The sequence below is a fragment of the Gallus gallus genome, chromosome 10 (assembly GCF_016699485.2).
Source record: "Gallus gallus isolate bGalGal1 chromosome 10, bGalGal1.mat.broiler.GRCg7b, whole genome shotgun sequence".
Lineage (NCBI taxonomy): Eukaryota > Metazoa > Chordata > Aves > Galliformes > Phasianidae > Gallus > Gallus gallus.
The window spans coordinates 9,563,336-9,586,621 of record NC_052541.1 but is presented as its reverse complement, the minus strand read 5'-3'; the positions used below and the strand labels follow the sequence as shown (position 1 = coordinate 9,586,621).

General features: G+C 36.0%; 1 protein-coding gene across 1 annotated transcript in view; it reads right to left on the bottom strand.

The window, feature by feature from the left end:
* SEMA6D (semaphorin 6D) overlaps positions 1-23,286 on the bottom strand; it is a 604,413-nt gene that overhangs the window by 356,553 nt on the left and 224,574 nt on the right. Inside the window, exons 5-6 of the mRNA XM_046899132.1 lie at positions 21,439-21,530; positions 21,145-21,242 (exon numbers count right to left, since the gene is read on the bottom strand). The gene's annotated coding sequence lies outside the window, so the exon portion shown is untranslated. The remainder of the gene's footprint in view (positions 1-21,144; positions 21,243-21,438; positions 21,531-23,286) is intronic.

The window sequence follows — 23,286 nt, the reverse complement described above, 5'->3', positions numbered from 1 at the left end:
ACAGGACGGAAAGCTGAAGAAGATGCAGCAAGTTTGTTTCTAGACTGGGGATCTGTGTTTGGTTAGACACTTTGGTTAGACCAGGGACAAAACCAGATGCTGTGCCCTACTGCTGCCCAGACTGAGTGACTCTATTCTCATGTTGACACTTCTCCATCTACTTTCATAGCTGGATAAAATTCCTGGTTCTGCTGCTAACACAGTACTGATCCTTCCACTATGCGGGGGAAGAGGCACAGAAAGAAGTGCACTATGAGAGGAAATATTTTCTCCCAGATTATACACAAAGGAGTGCTATGTCCTTTATCTGGACAAGACTCACGTACATCTTTATGTCACTCCTGTGTTCTGTTATTGCAGCTTCTTAGCATTTCAGCCATGACAAATAGTTAATAATATTTAATAACTATGATACGTTGCCTAACTTTTCTCTGGCATGGACATTAAAAATATTTAAGTAACCATCAAAACAGAGACCTTGAAGGAACTTTCAGAATGGGGAGCACTGAGAAGTATGAAAGCAGCTTCAAAGCTGTATAGTGAATTCTTGTGTGCAAGACCTAAATATTGAATTTCAGTGAATTTCAGAAATTCTGGATCTCTAAATCTAACATAACTCTCCTTTTCTTTCTTTTCTTTTCTTTTTTAATATTTACTGCTTGATCTGTTGTGCTCTTTGCCTTAAAAACTTGCAGTCACTAAGAGAGAAAAATAAGGAAAACTAGTGCTCTGAGAACAGAATCCCAAGTCCTCCCTACTCTTACTGTTCAGCTGCTAATGGATTCAACAAAGAAGACAACTTTAAAATCATTCTCTTGCTACAATCATCCATTGTGCTGTGTAGACAGCATGCCACAGGAGAAAATCCACATACTGCCCAGACTGAACTAGATCTTGTTGTAAGTTGAAAGAAAAAATTATCTTTAAGGATGATGAGGCATTCTCCCATCTTGAAAATAAATGACATTAACTCTGGGGTTAAGTCATTGACAAGAAAGAGGTAATCACATACACGTAGCATTGTGCTAATTTTATTAGCTTGAATCTTTTAAACTTGTTTATAGTCAGCAATGAAGTAATGGAAAATGGAAAATCCAATTAGCCCATGCATGTGCTTTGTGAATACCACTACCCCAACTCTGCATGTAGATGAACCAAACAATACATTGATAGTTACTAAAAGAGCTGTTGTTGCCTACAGCTTTGTAGCATGCATTATGTTAATATTTTTCAAAAAAAAAAAAAAAAAAGATGCATTTATTTCATTTTCAGGTGAAGAAAATAATAAGAAGAAAATACTGGGTGGTACATGGCTTGAAAATAATATATCTTTTTTATATAAAGCTTAAGGAAATCATTCATGTTTAAAAGTAAGTTTTGATAGTGAGAAAGCTTCTGAAAAGGTAAAACAAGAACAAGGCTGTCAGTTTTAAAGCAATTAGAGCAACTAGAAAAAGACCCAGGGAAATCTTGCAAAAAAAAAAAATCCCTTAAAAATATATCAGTTTAATCTATACATATTGACATACAATAAGCCTCAAAAAATTTGAACCCAAATTTATGCAAGACATACTGTAATCAGATAATACACAGATATCTTTGTAAGTATCTGCTAGTGTGGGTGCAACTTGGAAGGTTTTTTTGTTTTATGTTTTATCTGTAATGAGCGAAGACGTCAAAATAAACAAAAAAATTGTACCTTTTCTGTCAGTGTCTGTGTACAACTTAGAGCCTTAACAATAATTCATCATACTGTTCTGTTTTAAATTAAGGCAAGAAGTGTGAGAAAATTAAGACAATTAAGTGTAAGAAATTCAAATGCAGCATAGTTGGGGCTGCAAAGTAACTTCAGAAAGGAGAACTTTGTTCCTCATAAGATATAAAACCTTCTTTTATTTATATTAATTAAAATGCCAGATGCAGATATGTGCAGGTTTATATAAGTTTAGAATCCAATGCAACAAAGTACACAGATTTTGACTCCAGCCCATCCTCACAGTTCCTCCTCTCTGCCTAAATTTTGGCCAAACTTTTAGTGGCCAGTGCTAAACAAGCAGGCACATCATTACAGAAATCCCAGTCCTGCCATTCCTACTTTCACATCTGCATATACAGATATCAGGTGTTTCAAGAAACCTCATACCTCAGAGGACACTAAAACTGTAGAAAATCTATATTTTGCAGGACGGAAGAGGAAATCTGGTAGCAACAGGCCTGGGAATAAAATAACATCTAACAACATCAAGTACCTCTTACTCAGCTGGTGAAGAGTTCCTGACATTATATCAAAACACGCAGAGTATGTCAAATAAGTGCTGAATAAATTGACATATTCAGCCATCAGTTTTCCTATGGAAATTGCCATAGATACGAATGAAGTTAGATGCGAAAAAGAGAAAAGATTCTCCTCTCATTAGCCATAAAAAATGATAACTAGGGACGGGTTTCTGAAAAACTTTCTTTCAACTCCTGATTTCTGAAAAGAAAAAAAAAATGCCTGTTGTGGCATCTGGGAATATTAGAGAGTTAGCCAAGGCACAGAGGGACGATAGAGAACATAGGTAGTTCTTAAGATTTTTCTGTGCATGCACACAAGCAGCATGTGCGGAATACTCAGAAGAACCATGTCAAGCCCACTGTGTACACACTATCTGGACAAAAATCTCAGACAGAAACATTGGATTCACTGAAAAAAGTCAATTTGCCTAGATATTATCCACAGAACTTTCTTGAGTATAGTTTCTTAATAAGTAGTGTGGTATTCATAGTCACAACATTTCAGATAAATATAAAAATTGTCATTGCTACTTTTAAACATGCTTTTAATTTATTCTCAAAACAAGAGAAAATCAAGTAGAATCTGAAAGAGATGTCTCAATCGACAGCAGGAGTATGTCTGGCTGAGTTTGACTGTACCAGTATCCTTTCGCACAGCCACTAAGATGGGGATTGAATAAGCACCACAGGACTGACTCACTTTCATTCAAATTCATTCTTATGTAAAAAAGCAAAAAGTAAAGTGCAATTAAAGCTTGGATTTTCTTCAAGGAGCTCTAAATAATGACATATCTTCCGCCTTTCATTCAGGTGTTTAAATAGCTTTCAAACAAAACTTGATGAACATTTTTTTACATTTGGCTTTAAAATCCAAGAGAAATTGCAATATGCCTCTTTAACTTCAAACCTAAAAATGAAAACAAAAAACAGCAAACCAACCAAATACAAAAGAAAGGGAAAATAAGTACCTTTCACTTAGGCAAGACTGGATTTATCCTAGCTTAAAATGATCTAACTTTAGGCACTAAATAGAGAAGTCTACCTTAAAGGTGTTTTCATCTTGTTTTTTCTCTCTAGTCAATGAAGAAGGGGACATCAATCTGAGAGCTGCCTACTTTTTGGAAAGGTGTGGCTTCCCTCACCAAATATATAGGGACTACGCCCAGTTCCCAGTAAATTCTGACATTAGAGCTAAGATAATCTACATTCACACCTCTCCCATTCATCTGACTGCTCCAGTACTTGTTTGGCCTCACTGTGAGCTGTTTCAGGTAGTTAAACAAATCCTGCCATCCAAAAATTGAACACTTTCCTGTCACATTTAGTTCCTTAAATCAGCTAATACCATAGCAAGACTGATCATGTCAAACTCAGACCAAGGCTAACAATACACCTGGAAACACAGTTGGAGGTGCAAGGGGTAAAAGGCAGAAAGCAGCTCCTGGCAGGAGCCAACTTAATTAGAAGAGAAAAGTGACACCTCTTTAAGTGACTTGAATCCAGGCTTTCCAAATGTAGGGTACATGTAGCAGAAATCCTTTCTTCCCATTCTTCCCTCCTCAAAGGAGGCAGTGGTTCATCTTTCAGCTTAAAAGGATGCTTGTCAAAGTAAGCCATCATCAGACCTCTAATAATTTCCAGGAGACATCTCCAAAAGCTACGGGAACTAATGCACAATTGGCTGAAACAGACCTCATGGTATATATATTGTTAACATGAATTAATTAAACAGAAAGTTAATAATAGTTTGCACTTAATAATGTCCATCCTTCAAGGATCTCAAAGCACTTCAAAAATGTAAATTGATTAAGGCTCCTGAGCTCATTAAAGATGTAAATAAACATGTTTGTCAGCTAAGACAACTTCTGATAGTTAATTTATTTCTTGTGTTTGGAGATAACTTTTATAACTGATTTATAAACCTCAAGAATAAATGTTTGTAATTGAAACACTGACATCTCCTTAATCTTAGTGCAACCAATAATTATTTCTGTAATTTATTTGCACAAAAAGTTTAGAAGCATTGACCAATCCCTCTTATGCACTATGCTACAGACAGAAATAGCTAAATTCGAACAACAACAGAAAGAAATTAAGCCCTTGAACACCAATTAATTGTTCCTCAATTAGTTTATAATGAACAATTCTTGATGCATGCAACGGATTTAAGTTCCAGTCAAATCTCTCTCTGGAAGTTGCATATTTAATGATTCCCTGAAAGCCAATACATATTTTAAATTCTTATCTCCAGAACAGACAATTTTCTTTTTGGAACCAAATTGAACAATACTACTTAAAAATACTTCCCATTTTAATATTGCAAGAACAGTCATCTTCTGCCACAGTAAGAGTTTGAAATTAAAGACAACTCAAAGTATTTTTTGGCTTTTTGTCTTGATCACAGAAATTCATCCACACAATCAAGCATGTAATGATACCCCTTGTAAAATCCTCATCTCCAAATAGCAAAGGGAACATATGTGTAATCATAAAAAAGTTTTACTAGCTGCTTTTTCCATTACTTGACAATTTCTAAACAGCTACATTATTTAGATGATTTTTTTATTCTGTGCAATAGAGCACAGAAACAATAACTGGAAACAATGCATGTGTCAATTGTTATATAAAGAATAAAACAGCGACCCTCTGCCCCAAAAAGTTTATAATCTGAACAAAATACACTATGTAAGTTTTCTACTGTACTGCTGTTACATTTCAGTTATGTTGGAATTTTTTTTCCATGAGATTTCTTAGACCTTTGTTTTCATGTCAATCCCTGTTACAAAAAATAACCTACAGGCTTCACTATAGGCACACACTTAAATGCTAAGTTTAAAAAGCTTAAATCCCAAGTTCACAGAGTTAAACACTCACCTTACGTTAAAGAGTTGTAAAACCTATTTCATTAGGTTTGAGTGTATTTACACATAAATTGACATGTATCAACATAAACATTGACACCTGAGGCAGTACTTGGAAAAACAAACAGTTGGCCTCATTGATTATAATCTCTGTGGATCCCTTCATCATTTTAATTACAAATTCATTGTAATTGAAGATGTATAAAATTTTAGGTTATGGCATCAGTCCCTGGGTTGAGAACAGCTATGACTACTAGGGAACTCCAGGCCACAGCCAAGGGGCGGCTATTTTATGTTCACTGCTCCCTAAGATTACAAATAGCCACTGCAGCTCTATATAGAATACAGAGTAACTGATGGTTTCTTTGAGTTACAACTACCTAAAATATTTCCCAGAACCTTCCATGTGTTGCTATCAAATTTAAAGCTACTTTTAGTGATTTTGATTTAGTAACCTCAAATCATTTCTACATAGTTGGTTTAAGAGCACCAAAGGCCTCTTTCTGTGATGAGGCAAAGGAGAAGCTTTCAGGGAATACAAAGGTGTCAGAGCTAAAATGATCCATAACTTGGAGGACATCATAGCATAAGAACAGGGAAAGCACAAGGGAAAGCACACCCTCTGTTTGTTCTCTTGCCTTCTCAGAGCATCTCCTAATGTTTGGAGGTGGGAACTTGGCACATTCTGCCCTTGAGTTTTCAAGATCTCTGTCTGGAATGGACTTGTTCCTGCTCTATGTTCCTGGAATGTCTAATCTAATCAAGCTCCAGCTGTCCTATCTGATCATACAGACAGTATGTCAAAGCACAAAATGTAGCAAGATCAACTGCATTAGACAACAAGTTATCTCCTAATCACATTATTCTCTTTATAATTTAAGGCAATTTGGAACAAAAATATAGTTGCATGAATGTTTTCAGACAGCAAGTCTCTGGATAACTTCTCGTGAGTGGCACAGCTTTTAGCTGTTTTTTCAGTCTGCTTTCTGAGGTGGAAAAGAAAGTTACTCAACTTACTTTTTTTGCAACAATTCTAGCAATACAGCACTCTCCACAGAAAGCTATTTATGTTGAATGTGTGATTCACTCCCTTAGACACTTTGAATAGATTTTTATTCTTACTGTCACTGGAAATGAGAGTAAACATCCCTGCAGTTGCAACAGGAAGGACAGTTCTGAGTTTAGATGAGAGAACACTTACATGGTTCTTCAACGGAGTCCTACATTTTGTTTAGATTGTAGTCAGTGCTACAACCTATTTAGCTTTGAAAAAGCTCAGCTTCTGATCACTACGTCATTCTCTGTTTACACCTTGATCCTGCATCAGCCCATGGAGGGACCTTTCATCTAACTAACAGAGCAGACATGGATATGTAAAGTTCCAAAGGCAACTTCAGTGTGCTTACATGCTGCTAAATGTTGCTTAGCGACACGAAGCTCCTTAGCATAAAGATATGCCATAATCATTCAAACTGAATTTACTTCACATGCTGCTAAAAGGAAGGGCAGACAACCCTCCAGGAGCACAAGGCTCTTCACACTTCCTTTGTAGTTCTCTCTTTTTTTCTTTCCTTTCTCCGAAAGAGTGTCCATGCACTGACTTCACATGGAGAGAGGTTCTTCATTTGCCATTCATCTGGAAGAACCCAAACAATGAGAAAATTCTATCTCCAATGCTTTCCCCAGTGAGATTTGTGAGAACATGCATAAACCATGAAATGCCTGATCTCAGATCATTTCTGACTAACAAAGGCCTTAAAGCAGTTATTCCTGTGCTAGAATGAAGTCTAACATATTCACAGCTCATACACTACAGCACTGGTCCACTTTTCCATTTCTTTGTTCTATACGAAGGCTCCAAATCAAATAATACAAGGTGCTTGAGTTTTAGGCTAGGTCTTCATGTAGGAATGCATATTACCTGATGACTTTAAGGAGGAAGTTACATTTCTCTAGTAGTATGTCCTCATGTAAAGAAAATAATGCCTATACAGACACATTATGTGCTGCAATTATGTTGTAGACGACCCGTTTGCATGGAATATGTGTTAATTTGCTTTAGAGTCTGGTCTCAGAAACTGGTACAGCTTTTTCTTGGACTACCCTTAGTACTACTGCCACTGTTCTCTGCTGCACTGCGTACTTTTTTGGCAACCAGCTCTCTGTAGTGATGCAGTAACACAGTGGGGTCTCAGACAGATGTTAAAGGACTCTGCAGATTACAAAATTTTAACATATATGTATAAATCATTTAAATCTTTTAAAATACAATATACAACCCATTGGGCTTCCAAATCTGTTCTGAACTGTATCTGTGCATCAGTAAAAGATATTAGTCTAATGACATATTAATGTTGCATCGGTGAGAGACACCCAATTACAATGTTTCATAAAACTTTCTTCATCTCTTGCTGGGTATGGCTAATGAACAAGGACAGGGACTTTCCAAGAAAGAGAAGATAATCATTTCCTGATTCTGGCCCTCAGCAATTGTGGTCATCTGTGAAATTACCTTTTCTGTAAGCAGAAATTTTCACTTTCAATATTTAACAGAAGAGTGATGGAAAATGGAAAATGCTTCCTTTGTGAATCAGGATCGTGAAATCATTAATAAAGTATCAATGATATATAGAGGCCCAACTTCATTCCAGAAAGCATGAATACTTTATTGACTGTTAGATTTTTAAAAGAATCCTGTCTGTACTTTGCACATGATTCATAAAAGCTTTTGCTCTGTAATTCAGATGATTGCTATACAGAAATTGGAAAACAAATATGAATGGTTTAAGGGTGTAATATAGCACAGGCAGAGACTTTCTCCTCCAAGGTACGTGGCTAAAGATTGCTTCTCTGTTTTTAAGTGAACTGTGGAGAGAGTTAGCCTCAGTCCAACTTATGTCCTAGCAAATAAAAGTCTGTGAAAGAACATAACTGCATTAGTGAGAACCCAGTCTCCGGTTTGTCCTACCAAAAGAAGGCAAAGAGCTGCCACTGCCACTGAGCCAAGAAACAAAATATAAATATACTACTGTCTGATGTTTTCTCCTATAGAGTAAAAAAGGAAAAAAAAAAAAAAAAAAAAGCCAAACCAAGCAAATAAGCTAATAAATTTTTAGTTTTTTCTAATATTTTTGTTATATTAAGCTGGTCAGTAAATCACTGAACTATCTAGTAAACCTATCCATTGTGTTATAACAAGGGTTTCATATTATGGAATATACTTAAATACTTAATATGACACTTTTTCCCATATGGGCGGAAGAAGGATTTAGCTGTATGCTTGCAGCCTCATCATCTGAAGGTCAACTCTGGACTGTTTTGCTAAAGGGATATTTGCTAGCAGCAGAAAAAGTAGCATTAACAGCCGAGCCTCTAAAAACAAATCTGCTGGTGTGGAGCCATGCATAAATTAATGGAACATATTTTGTCCTTATTTTACCCTGTTCCAGGAGCAGGAATAAAGGTAAAATGCACACTACTAATGTAGTTTGTTGGTGTCACTAACTAATGCTCTATCCTTGTCATAACCACTTTCACCATTTGCAACTCCTGTTGGCTACAGTGAAAGCCAGTTGGAGCTGGGACTACAGACATATGGAAAATTTTGTTGGTATGTGGGCAGTAATCCAACAAAAAAGAGCTTTTTTCCATTGCCATATGTGACTATTTTCTCTCCTAAACAGCCCATCCATCCCATTAGTCAAATGGTGTAAACAATTTTCTTGACAACAAAAAAATGATCATAAATCAATCAAAAAGAAACTCAAATGTGTGCCAAACACTACTGCAGCTGAATATGCCTTTTTCTTAACTTTGTTTTAGTTGATATAACTCTGGCAAAAGCATCCATGTACTCAAACAACCTGACTGATGGAAGGACCCACACTATTGCTGATAAAGGGCTAGGGAACTTTCACTGGACAAGAGTAATTGCATGGAAATGTGTGGGGTGTTCCTCTGGTAATGTAAAACTACTGTGGAGTTCCCACCACAGCACAGATGTTCTACACGAGACATTTTTAAAGATCTACAAATTAAACTCAAAGAAAGTATCCATGTAATTTCTGAAGAGAGAAAGGAAACAAAGCAGGAAGGAATCTTTATAAAGGCCTGTAAGCTTCTTGTGGGGCTAATCTTCAGAGAAGAGAGGCATCAGAAGCCAAATTTGATGACTATCTCATTCCAGAGAGCACTGAAATATCATCTGACACAGATACCCAGTTTAGACTCCATTTATTTTTAATGGTTAGATAATCATGGATCATAAGTTAAGTTTTAATAACAACTGCAACAGGCACTTTTTTTAGAAGATTTTGCAGGCTACAAGCTTGTCATTTGTCATTACAGTGATTTTTCAGGTTTAAATATTGCATCAATTTGTTTCTCTTTTCTCCTTTTCTTTTTTTCCCCCTTCAGTTAATTAGGTTAAATAAATCTCAGTACTCTGTTTTCATCTTGAATTCTCTAATACTACAAGTAGCTACTTTGGCCAATTTTCTGAATTGAGCAAATCTTCTAAGAGACAGCTACTTAGAGAGCTCACTGAGTAGCTGCCATGGACTTACATATGACTGTTGTATATGTTTCTTGGCATTGTACCCATGGCTGCTATGCATTACTTCAGTGAAAAAAGGAGAAACTACTACAAATACCCTCTTAAAAAATTAACATATTTTTTCTTTAGAAATTTGTCCTTACAGTCAGCATCATTCCTGTACTACAGCCTTATGTTTTTCAATCTGGAACTATGTGAGAACATGGGCAAGTGGTTAAACTTCACTTAAGTTTTAAATAGAATAATAGTACCATATTTTCCAGCTGTTTGTTCCCCTGAGGAGAAAAGGGGTGGGTGCTGTACCATGCCAAGAATTATGTTGTGGGAAGCGCTGGTACAATATCAATAGCAATTTATTCTTCTTTGGCATGCAAGATTTTGGTAAGTGGTTTTGAAAAGTAACTGTTAAAATTAATGCACAACAATATTTCAGAAGTTAACGGTGCGTGGACTGCACTTCAATTTCAACTGCCACTTTGCAAATATTCTTATCAAAGTATGACAGTCAAAAAAAGATATTGATTGTAAAGCTGAACATGTTCCAGTGACTTCCCTGATCAGAAAAAATATGCTAGGCTGATGGGCTCCCTGATATAGCAACAAGGTTTGAAAATTAAATTTCTGTGTAGGGGAATCCACACCTGTGTAACTGCAGTCTGATACCTGGAAGTGATATTATTACCTTCTCATTTCACAGGGCTTTTCTGTTAGTGGTGATGGTCTGCTGGATAAAAACAATCTCTCATGGAATCTTCACAGAAGACGACTGAGGTATCCCATTCTTGCACCTAGATATATTGCTAGTCAGACATCCTGGCTAAGAATGAGGCTAGAAAATTAGAGCTTTAGGGCACACATCTTGTTTATTTTACTGTCTGTCAGAACTTCTCGTCTTTCTAGAAACTGAAAATAATATCAGCTGCAACTTTGTTAAAAGGAGGTATGTTTATGTCTTAACATGACAACGTTCTGTCATCTCATCTATTCACCCAGTCTGGAGGGGAAGATTCAGGTTGGATATTAGGAAGAATTTGTCTTCAGAAAGACTTGTTAGGTGTAGGAACAGGCTGCCCAGAGAAGTGGTAGAGTCATCGCCACTGGAAGTGTTTAAGGAAAGAGTAAATGCAGTACTAAGAGACATGGTTTAGAGGTAGGTGGACAATTGGACTAGATGATCTTATAGGTCTTTTCCAATCCTACTGATCCTATGATTCTATGAGTCCCAAGCTACCCTGAATTATTCTTGCAGGAACAGCTTGTTATACAATGGTGGTAAATATTTTAAAGATTTTCCTTAGTAATGAAAATTGTATTTCACCATCTCTTAACTATTGACTTTAGAGATACAGTTTAAAGCAAGACATCTTCCAGGAAATCAGATGATTAATGTGACAGAGGTGGGTGAGTTTTGATATGACAGCAGCTATTCATTAATTTTATACATGTGCACACACAAAATGTGTATTTATATATGTATATATGGATAGCTATACTTAATTAATTGAAATAAAATATATTATACAGCCGTGATTTCAGATGATTGATTAAGAGGGGTCAATCCAGTCAATATTTTTCAGATTCATCAGAAACTATTTAGCAATTCTAACAGTTCAGTAGATGGCACTCTTCTAAATCAGCAGTAGGCAAAGATCTTTAGGTAATGGTTGGCAAGGAAGGCTCAAATACATTTTGGGCATTGAAAATTCCATCTGATTTATGAGGACAATAGAATTTTTAATCTAATTTTCCAAGGGGAATATGACTGTATATCTCTAACAGTTGGATTTCTGTTTGCCCAATACATGAATTCTACCTGATGGTGTATCTTCATATGCTGAATTGTTCATTTTGTAGCAGAGGATTCAGTTTTAAACAGAAAGAAGATGCAGCAGAATAACTGTTAGCCATTCCTGCTGAGTAACTTATTCTTAAATCAACATAGGATGTTCCATCAATAAGAGTGGCAAAAAAAAAAAAAAAAAATTACAGAGGAGCTAAAGTTTGGAAGCAACTTCTGTTCTTCAGGCAATTGCTTATGTCACAAATAGTACAAAGCTTCAAGCCACAGAGGTTAATACTAACCTTAAATGCAAGATCAGCAAAGTAAGTTGGCAAGACTGTCTTCTAAAAATTGTTTATCCTAGTTCAAACTCATCAGGTAGCAGAGATCTCAGATCAATAGCATTTTGTTTTCCATAGTCCTGGAACTGATTTTACATTTTAAAAACAAATTGAGAAAAGGTTCCCTCGATTCCGTACAATGCTCTTGTACCATGCAGTCTCTTAAGGAGATAAACCAGGAGACAGTACTTTGGTAGTTCTTATTAAACAAGTTTGACAAGCAAATTAAATAAGTAGTAAATTCAGAGAGCTGTACAACTGATTTGAGAAAACAAGCCTACAATGCCTAAAAATAATATTAGATATGCATGAGATGTAGCATGAACATACATCAGAGAAACCAGGAGGCGGAAGTAGCATTCAAAAGCCATCTAGACCCAAGAGACCTAGAGACATCTTCACTACTAACAGGGTTGTAGAGTCCCAAGAGATCAGTATTTTTTCAGATGGCTGTTCATGAAAGTGTGTCACTTTTCACTGTATCTTACTGAAACCATGGGGCAGAAAATACTTCCAAGGTCTCAAGGCTACCTAATAGAAAGTATGTAATTAACCAACAGAAGTGATTTCAAGTTCTATATTTAAATGCAACATTTCAAAATTTTTCCTTTATTGCTTAAAGGAATTACTCACAAAAACCAGCAGGAAATGGATATTTTGCACAGTTTTAAAAATCATCTTACTTTAAAATGCCTTTTTGCTAAATGATTGTGACCTTCAGCCCAGCATTTGTCCGTGCTTGCATCTGTTCAAGTGAAAACTGTGCAAGTGAAAGCCTTAAAAGATAATAGGTAATATTTTCAATGCTATAAAGTTCTCAAGTAATTGTCAAATTTAGGTTAGGATTATTAGCTCTTATCAGTGCGATGTCCTTTAGCAATTTTTCCAGGAAAATATATTATTCTCAACCCACAGAAGACTCATTAATTTGTGGTTCAGTTCTTCAGTTCTCTATCTGGCCATGGAGAAGGCAATAATACCACGTTAAGGGCTCCAACTAATGTTCCTATTCTTCTTTTCTAAGCTTACAGACACTGTAAAATCTCTACAGTATAAATGTAAGAAAACTACGCCAACTAATTGAAAGCTATTCTTTGCTCAAATTAAATGGAGGTTATGTTCACATACTGATTACATGTGCTGGTCTGGACAGTTCAGCAGAGATTGAAAACAATCCCTTAACTACACATATGTGTGTTTTACACTAATCTCTATATTTGGGCAAAAAGCATATATTGAGTAGTTTGTTCGCTTACAGAAATCTGTAGATGTGCTCTCAATACTTAACTTGAATACTACTATACTTGTTGCCTTTAACAATCCAACTACTGAAAAACAGCACTGCCATAAGATGGCTTCTCTAAGTAAATTCCAAAGTCCTGGGCAGGCAGTGGTGAAGGAAAGAAATGAAAAAGACTTGAAGAGCTCTATTTTTCTTCCACAGGCAGCCCGTTACTGATCCCATCAAGAAATGGATATAGCAGACATCAGCGATGCAACAACTAACCAAGGAGGTAGAGGACTTCTCAGCTCTGTCTTTCGAGTAGTGCTTCACTATGAGCTGAGCAGTTGTCTATCAGTATGACTGCAGAACTGCAGTTTTAATCATGAGATTTAATAGTAGTTACATTATTTCTTTTCAATAAGGTGTAACTTTAATTATGAAAGCTTCAAATTTCTTACCAGATGGGAAATCTGCATGAAGAGACTTCTAATACTCTTACTCAGGTATTTGGTTTAAAAAAAAAAAAAAAAAAAAAAAAGGAAACACAAGATAACAAAAAATCTGCTTTCTAAGTTGTGGTACAGTTGGTACCATTGCAAAGACAGTAATAGTGCATGTGGCATCTGCTCTCCTCAAGCCAGCCCTAGATTCTGACCACCACTTTAAAACATCTTTATTATTACATAAGATGCTGGTACTTGTTTACTATTTTATTAACCCAGCAGTAAGAAAACAAGATCTCACATAAACAATTAATGTTTTCCAAAATCTCATAATCTACAAGTACTTCTGAATGCACTCCTCTGACTGCTGATGCATGCATCTGGAGGTAAAATACTTGTCAGAAAATAGCTAATTATATCCTTTCCCATGAGGAAGAAAATCATTAAATTTAATTAAAAGATTTAAACTCCAGTCCTGTGCATTGAGGTCTTCTTCCCATTGAATTTTCTGCTCTGTGACTTAAAGTGATAGGCTGAACATTCACATGAGCAATAGGTCTCATCTCCAGTTCTGCTTTTTGCACAATATTTCTTGAAAGTTATTTTGATCAAATGAGTCTCCCAGTCACCACCACACCTTTCTGTTTCACTTCCTCACTCACACAAGCTAATAAACAAAAACAATGTGAACTTTTAAGTTCATTTCTACAACTTGTGCCAGTATGCCTCACACTCCAGGTAGCAAAAGTCTCACTCATACCATTTGGTTTGACATATTAATCAACATAGTGGCAAAGGTCCCAGGAAAATCACAGAGGAAAAGCATGAAACAAAGTGCTCAGCTAGAGCTGATCTGAGCGTGTCGTACAGGATGAGCTGAACAGGTTCAGAAATAAAAATGCATTTCCTAATCCTTCACACGTTTTCAAAAGAAGGAAAAATTGAATCATCTCAGAATTTCCAGAAAGTTAAAATAATCAGTGCTATAAATCTACATAGTTCTTGCTTTTGTTGAACCATGCATTAGTTACTAAAAGTATGTTTAGCCCTACTGATGCTTTGCTAATACAGGTTTGTTCAGAAAATCTGGATTTTAACAAACAAAGAAGTATCTAATACGGCTCTGTAATATCCACACTTACTGTAATCTGCAGATTATAAAATCTAAAAGGCAATAATATTCCTGCAGTTCTCTAGTGATTTTAGAGAGGTTATACTATTGCAAAAGAGACTTTCTCTTTTGGGCTGATGGAGGCAGATTGCCATAAGTTCTTTTGTGTTGTTCAAAATCGACAAAATTGATATATAATTGATAATAGTATCAATGCTATTTCACTCTATCACTTGTTTTGCACTTCTGATCTATACTGACCCAGACTAAAGTAGACACCTTAGAAGTAAAGATAAGATTTCCAATCAAAACACTTTTTGGACAGGACAATCTTCATGACAGCTCTGTTTTGTTAGGAATTTCCCCAATTAATAGGGAAAAACAAACTCACACACACACAAAACCATAACAAAATCTAGTTAAGAAAAGCAGGGGGTTTTTTCAATATTAAACAAAGTAAGAACGAAATCCTGAAAACATCTGTGCGAAATTATGCTTTTTATAGAGATGCTCTTAAAAGAAGTGGTAGAAATAAGAAGTAAATCCCACTCCTTACTAAGACTAGCAGATTCTTGACCCCTTTAAAAAAAAAAGTTGAGTCATCCTCACCACTCTTTAATTTCTTCAGCATGTGTGTAGAAAGAGTCACTTCTCTAAGGTGTTGAGTCACAGAGAACTAAACAGATAACTGAACATCTGTAATCCTGACTGGTCCAAAACAGCTTGCTTTCAGGCAGGTTAAAATGTCATCTTCTGTCTTTTGCTTTCGAATATCAGTAAAAAAGATTTTCAAATGTGCCAGGGATGTACACTTCTTTCAAACGGGCACTGAAATCTACTGACATTCTCTCTTTCAGGGGAAGGGTAGGTAGAATTCAACAACGTATGGTCCTGCAGTGCACCTGGAACTACCTGCTTCTGAACTACTTTGTAGAGAAAGCTACGAAAGCTTGCATTTTACACTAGGACCTCCACCTTAAAGGCAAAATGACACAGCACAGTGGAAAAGCTCACAAGTGCAGTGGAAAGAATGCTGGAAGAATAAGAGCAACACAAAAAGACAGTATTTCCCTAGGTGGAGGCAATATCCTGTAATTAATAACAAAAAGAAAGGAGGCTGCCCACCACTTTATATAATTCAGAGCATACACGCTTAAATCAAAGTCACTCCTGGTGTAACACTGCTGAATAACACTAGCGATAAAGTTAGACCATAAATCTCAATACCATTGCCTGTTATGATGATGATGACTAATTTATTCCAGACTGAAGACAAGAGGTTATAAAAACAAATTTATGGCCACTGTATTTATTATAATTAATTTTCTCCACAGTGAAAGCAGGGTTTTGGAGAAGAAGTAAAAAAAAAAAAAAAAAAAGGGGACCTTTTTAGAAGTGCCTTATTTAATGGATCGCCGTTGTATTATGGAGAGGTGCTGCATCCAGTCTTTTACAAAGTTAGAGACTGGAGCTCTTGTGCTCTGGGAAGCGATGATTTCATCAATCACATCAGACCTGGGTAATTCAACATCCACATCTTGTTTCTTTTAAATATCAATTTTGCCAACAGACAGACAAGGTTGGACGCTTCTGATTTAAAAGTAAGAATTTACATCCAAACCTGCTTGCTTACGCTTAAACAAGTAAAGTGATATTTCTTTCTTCAGCAAGTGTGTGATTGCACCAAAATGAGCTAGCAGAGGAACACCAATCTCCTTACTAAGTCCTGCTTCTCTCAAGTACTAGAGATCGATATTTTCACACAGAGTAATTACTGCTCAGTCCTGCTGGCACTGGTACTAGCTCTGTCTTTGGTTGGAAAATAAAAACAACAAAAACATTCAAAAAAAAAAAACCAAACAAACAAACAAAAAAACATCTCACAGGGCTTCAACATGCAGAGGAAGATAAAGAATATTCATGGTGTGCTCCTTTGAGTTTCCAGTAACTGACTCAACTCTCTGCCCTCTACTGTCTCAAAGCAGCAGATCAAGAAATGTGTGTTGTCTAATCATGATGAGATGGACTAAAAACTGTAAGAAACTTCCTAAAAACAATATTCTGATTAATAGCTCCTTTCTTAGAATGGGTGAGATCATGCTATAGCTAATAAAATAAAATGTTGACATATTTCTTAAAATTGTATGCAAATTACTATTTTATATAGATAAGCATATAACACGGATAGAATTATACTAAACATGTGGATTGGCTTGTACTATTTCCTCTCCAAAATCTATAGTTCTGTTCTTCTAAAACAGTAGTAATTTCTGGGATGCAAATACAATTTTAATCAGCACAATCCTGGTGTTTGCAGCCTCTGTCAAAGAGGTAGCTCACTGTAATTACTTTCTCAATCATTCCCCATAAATCAAGCACTTCAGGCAATGCTCAACTTAGCTTAATCACTGGAAATAATTTAAATTTTAAATTTTAAAAACAAGATCATATTAGAGTGCCATCTTTATGACTTATTTCCCAATGGTTCCATTTTGTACTAAATTTTAAATTGTGCTTACATAAAGAAACTAAAAAATATCAAGGTTTTATATGAAGCATAAAAGAAATGTTGCACTTAAGATGTTCTATTAAAGCTGCTTCTGAATGAAAATATGCCAGTCTCCTAGCTATACATTTTTGCAGAGGAGAAAAGGGTGAATGGCTCACATTAGAAGCACACAGTAAACAACAGAAATTGCTAGATGGATGGATCTGAAAAATGTCAAGAGTCAGAAGACATAAAACAATTTAGATTTGATGATCACTGGCTGAAAGTAACACCTAATCTTCAGACCCTTGCTCTTTCAACTGCAAGACTTCATCTAGTACCTAATGTCAGACTACATCACAATCCAATTGCTACAAACAAAGTCTGTGGGAATTATAGTTCAAATAGATAGATGCCAAACCACAGGGCTCCAGGCCTAAGTGTTAGTTCATTAGAACTAACTGTCTAGCTATCCCAAGAAAACAGTTTAAGCCAATCAACATCATTTCCATAATAAACTTCTGGCCTTAAAAACCATTAAAAATTAATATTCCCTGCCTATAAACAACTAATCAACAGCTAAAGTCATCATGGCTTTTTTTTTTTTTTTCTTTTGTCTTAACTTCATCTCATGTGTAAGACTCCAATGAAAATAATAATGTATTGCAGTATTTCTAGTCTCTTTCTTTTCTTTCAAGTTAATGTTAACATATATTCAGGAAATAAATGAACACCAAACAGTTTAATAAATAAGAAAGAACAAATAGCTCTCAGCCAGTTTTCCTGGGATGTTTAGAATGCATAGGTTAATCAAGCATATAAAACACTATTGGATATGCTTAGAGGTTCCTTAATATCAAATAAGTCAGTAAAAGTTCTAAAAAAATAAAGATAGGAAAAATCCATAGCGGAGGTGGAAATCTTAGTCCAATCTAGGTAAAAAAGAAATCTGCTGTCCACACAGATTTGTGAGCTGGGAACCAGACTGCAAGAGAGGAGATCCAAGTTCTGTTCTCCACCTAGTTTGATGCCAATTAATTTCCGGCTCCATTTCACTGTTAATTAGGCCTGTTCACAGTCCAACTTTTCCAAGTCACAGATTGCCAGTAACCATGTGATCATGCAAATGAAGCTCTGCTATTAATGTTGCTAGTTAGCATGGAACAAAAATAACAACAATTTATACATTTCTACTTTTCATTCACTCTCAGTAGAAACAACTAGATGCAGACAAAGTGAAATCATCTGGGTTTTGAATAGCAAATTCTACCTATAGCAACTGAGAATCTGCTTTTATTAAAGACAAGGTTATCAGAAACCATAATCTTTTCCAGAGAGTCAATGATGTAAACTATTAATTTTTCTTTTCCCTAGGCAAGTTTCTGGCTCTCTGTAAAAAGAAAAACAGAATGCAAAGTTTCACAGTGAAAATAAAACATCTTATCAAGCTACTTTGGGAAAAAAAAAGAATAAAAGAATAGGGAATTGCAATTCATAATAGGAATCAAAATCTTTATATTTGGAGATAGAATCAGTCAGCTATGTACTCTCCTAAACAGTACTGCATTATAGCAGGAAACAAGTGCTTTATTTTCCATCAAGGAACTATGGGTTTACCTACAGTTTCCAGATCTCTGCAGTAGCAGATAGCCCTGTTTACTGTGGGGTAGCTGATAGTACTGGCTGTTAACAGTGAATTGCATTTTTTTCTGAGCACAAATCAAAGTTTGATTGCTATACTGTGAATATGAATCAGTAACTTCTGCATCTTTTGGAAACACATCATTCCAAGTTCCTGAGAACCAAGTTTCTGATTTTTTTTTCTTCTTCCTTTTCATAAATAAACTACATTATCGTTAGATATAGGCTAGTTGTTACCAACTCTATTACTACTCCTACTTATTTGATCTCGGGATGAATCTTTTGACATTGGGCTTCATTATTTTTTACTGCATTTGAATGCAAACAGGGACAGGCTAACCATATCTCTTGCAGAAAGGACTACACCACATATTATAATTATTTACCTGATCCACACTGCATTTACTTGTTGGTTAATCTCATACTGATTTTAAAGTAAACCTTTTAAAAAGCAGCCTCAGTTACTGTTATCATATTATCTCTTGATGTTTTAAAAAGATTTTTCCCTTCAGCATTGCCATATTAAAAAACAAAGTGAACAAATTCCAGGGAAGGATACCTGCTCAAATAAATAGGGGAGAATTCAAATGTTAGACATTACAGAACATCCCTAATGAGGATCAAAAGCATGAAATAAGTTGTAAAACCTAACAAATATTTCTCCACTGGATGATGTTCACATTTACAACAGCGTCTGTTGCAGACATAATGTTGAAGTCAGTATATTCCTTCTTTTTTTTTCATTAAAAGCATTCAAGGCTTTAAAATAGTTTTTTCTGTTCGAAATCTAGTCAGCAGGATTCAGGAGAAGATCCCTTTTCTACACTAAAGTAATAAATAAATTTTGCAAGTAAGAAAGTGAAAAGAATAACTAATGTGAACAAAACTGTCCGTAATCATGATGGTTATTATCTAGCTATAGAGGAAAAACAAAACAAAACAAAACAATCAAACAAACAAACAAAAAAAAAAAACAACAAAAAGAGAGAGAGAGGAAGAAGACTGGCACTTGGAAATATATAAATGTCTTTTTTCCTCCAAAGAAACCAAGATAACTCTAGATAGCCATTTTCCACACACAATATAAGGACATCACTGTTAGACGGGGTAATTCCAAGACACTGAATGAAGATTTTGAAATTCTATTCAGCAAAGATATCGCATGAAACCTTCACAAAACAAATGGAGTCAAAAGGAGATCAAATGATCCTTGAATGTCTGGACTCTCAAAGTTCGTGTAACGTGGGAACAATCAACTGAATATCGATGCAAGGATTTTTTTGTACATTTCCTCATATCCAGCCTTTCATAAGCCCAGGGGACTGATTCTCTTTTTACACCCCCTCTGATCCATTTATATGCTTTTGCTTCACATCTGTCTTAATGGAAGGATGCTTCTAGTGCCAAGATTTTTATAAATAGCAGCACTTAAATCCATGACAAGCACAATTCACACTGCTGTAGTCAATGGAAGTATGTCTCTAAGGCTTTGTAAGCTGTGTATAAAAGTGTGTCTTAGGCTGAAATCTGGCATGCATAGATTTCACAAAAACGGGAATCTGTAGTTCTCTTTAGAGGACAGTTAGATGAAAGGAGTATGGTTTTATGCTTAGCCAGGCAGACTGCTATCTCAGAAACATCAACTTATCAAGTTCCCATTTATTTTTTTTGCTAGGTAATTACATGTTTAGCATGCACGTGGAGAAGTACAGAAATGTGAAGTTTCCATGGATGAATTTTCAGACCTGGAAGTGCTTTGCCAAAATGAGACCACAAGATAAGTAAATTCATGACCCTGATTTCCACCACAAGGTATATTGCCCTGTTCATATTCTGTCACGCTTTTGCTTTCTGAAATAAGTAATATGCTAACAACCATAGTAGCTGCATCTAAGAGACGTTAATCTTCCTACTAACTCTCACAAAAGGAGAGAAATTGCATGCTAAGGTTAAAAACCTGAGCTATAAACACAGACTTATTTATGCAGGTAAGTATTTTCTATTTTAGCAGAGGAGTGCATGCGCTATCCTCAATTTTACACTTCCATATTTTTTTTTTTAACATACTGAAGACAGAGAGAGATTTGTAAAATGTTCTCCTAAATTAAGTTTTTTATTTCCATTATACTCTGATTTTACCTCTGCTTTCAATAATTCTGTCAAAGATTCGATAGCTTGACTGTCCAAAAAATCACTTATGTCAGCCATCATGAACTGTTGATATTAGTACATAAATAAATAATACCTCCTCCTCCAGTGTTCATCAGTTTGTATTTAATGCACCATGAAACACCATTGGCCTTTGCCAGAAAGAAAAATAAAATGTAACATGAGCCTGTCAAATCTGCTTCTCTTGGTCCAACGCCGCTATGGATGGTGAACTGCAGAGTTGAGTAGGAGGAACAAGGAACACTGTGCTTACCCTGAGCTCTCTTAGGAGTCCATTCTCTTTGTCCACCTTGGTAAAAGTCCCAGCACGTGTGCAGTGCTCCAACATCTTGGTAGTGAGAAGCACTCATCCTACAGCAGATCAGACACAGCCTTATGAATCCGAATCCAGTGCTGCCATGAGTATGAACAGACTGTCTCACCTAAATCACCCAAAACCCAAGTCCATATAGAGAAAGAAAACACACCTCCACATGCAGAGCTCTAGAGTTATTAGAAGTGGAACTGCCATGCTTTACACAAAACCTGCTGCTGTGTCAGGACTGACCTGCTTGCTCCTGTTGAAGCAGAATGAGGGAGGATAGAAGCTACCCGCTGAGGTCTCACACGAGGCTCCTCTTCTCTTGGCATCCTCTGCTCCTTAAAGTTAATAAAAGAAAACCACTTATTATTTGGCAGTAATTAGTCCTTAAAAGTGCTTTGCAAATACAGCTAATTGATTAAGTAGCCTGTGCAAAAGAATCAAAACACTAGTTTTAATTAACGTCCTTAAAACCTGCATACTTCATTACTTCACACAGAGTAAAAGAAATCCTTTTCATCAGCCAGATGTACAAAAGAAGTGGGGAGCAAAAAAGGACTAGAGGTTAATTTCTCAGTGAGTCTTCTGTATTAATTATGCATCCTTTTTCATCACCCTGTGCAAGATTTAACATTAAAAAAATATATCTAAAATAACTTGCCTACATAAACAAAAAAGGCTTTCATAATCTTGGTTCTAAACCTTTATGTCAGTACTTATCTTTATTTCAGAGGAATATGTACATGGATTCAACGTCTCTAAAAGCCATGCCCGCAGGTGAAACCTGTCCCCCACCAGGGATCTGGCAGTGCCAGAAAGAGCCCAGAGCTTCTGCAGACAATTTAAGCCATCTTGGTTTCCAGCTTAGGTCATCTCCATCTCTGTGTGCATTTAATCAAATAGGGCAAACATTCACATCAATTTTCAAATACCTCTGCTTGGGATTGCTCACCAGTGGTTATCTTTCACAGGATCACAATGGTTGAAGTGTGAAGGGACCTGCAGAGGCCATCCAGTTCAACACCATGCTTAAACAGGGCCACCCAGAACAGGTTGCCCAGGAACATGTGCAGATGTTGAAGATCTCCAAGAGAGGAGACTCAAAAATTTTGATAGGCAATCATGCATCTGACATAAGTTAGAGAAACTGCAAGGCTCTATCATTTCTGCTCCCTATACCTGTAGGTGGATACTGGTTAGTGAAACGATGGTTTGGAAGTGGTCCAAACAGCCACAGCATAAGCCATAAGATCTAGTGGAGCTCAGGAATGGCTTGTTAGCACATTAAAACTTGCCCAGACTGCGGAGACTACCCCACCATGAGCAAATTAAATGAGAAGAGATTGCACAAGAGATTGCATTAGCTGATAAAAATTTGAATATTTGCACCATTGAAGCTTTTTAAAAATTACATATTAGAGAGAAGGCATCAAACAAAAACACACAACATACGTATTTTTTTCACTATTTGCAACAACATATGCCAGAACATAGAATTCAGGAATTCAGCATAATTCTTTTTGAAGGCAAAAGCATACATTTTACTTTTTCTCATGGGCAAAAAGTAAAATACTAACCTACTGTGTACAGAATGAAGTCCTGCACTTATTTCTCATGAGATTTACTGTGTATAAATGAAGAGTTAGAAACAGTAATAGATAAAATGTGCCTATATTTTCATATACAGATATAAATCTTTTCTTTAGAGATATTTGAAGCCCAGTAAATTGCCCCTTGCATATGAAGCTTTCTTTTTAAATCTTAAGTAAATTCCACTGCTTCTCTATTGCATAATGAAATAGCCAATCATGCTGAGGAGGTGATGTTAAGCTTGCCTGAGCTTGCAACAATGGTTGAGAAGATTCATACTTCAGAAATGCCATAAAATCCTTCATCACAAAAATTCAATTTTTTATAATCCCCAGGAGTCTCTGTGCTGTATCTAACATTAAAATCTCAAAACAAGAAACCAAGCCCAGACACGTTCACCTCCCATTCAATCCTCTACCTTCATTTAGCTCTTTAAAACATACAGTTCTTTTTTCTTCACTGTTTTATTTAAATTCTGACCCTGTGGGAAGTATGTACATGCAT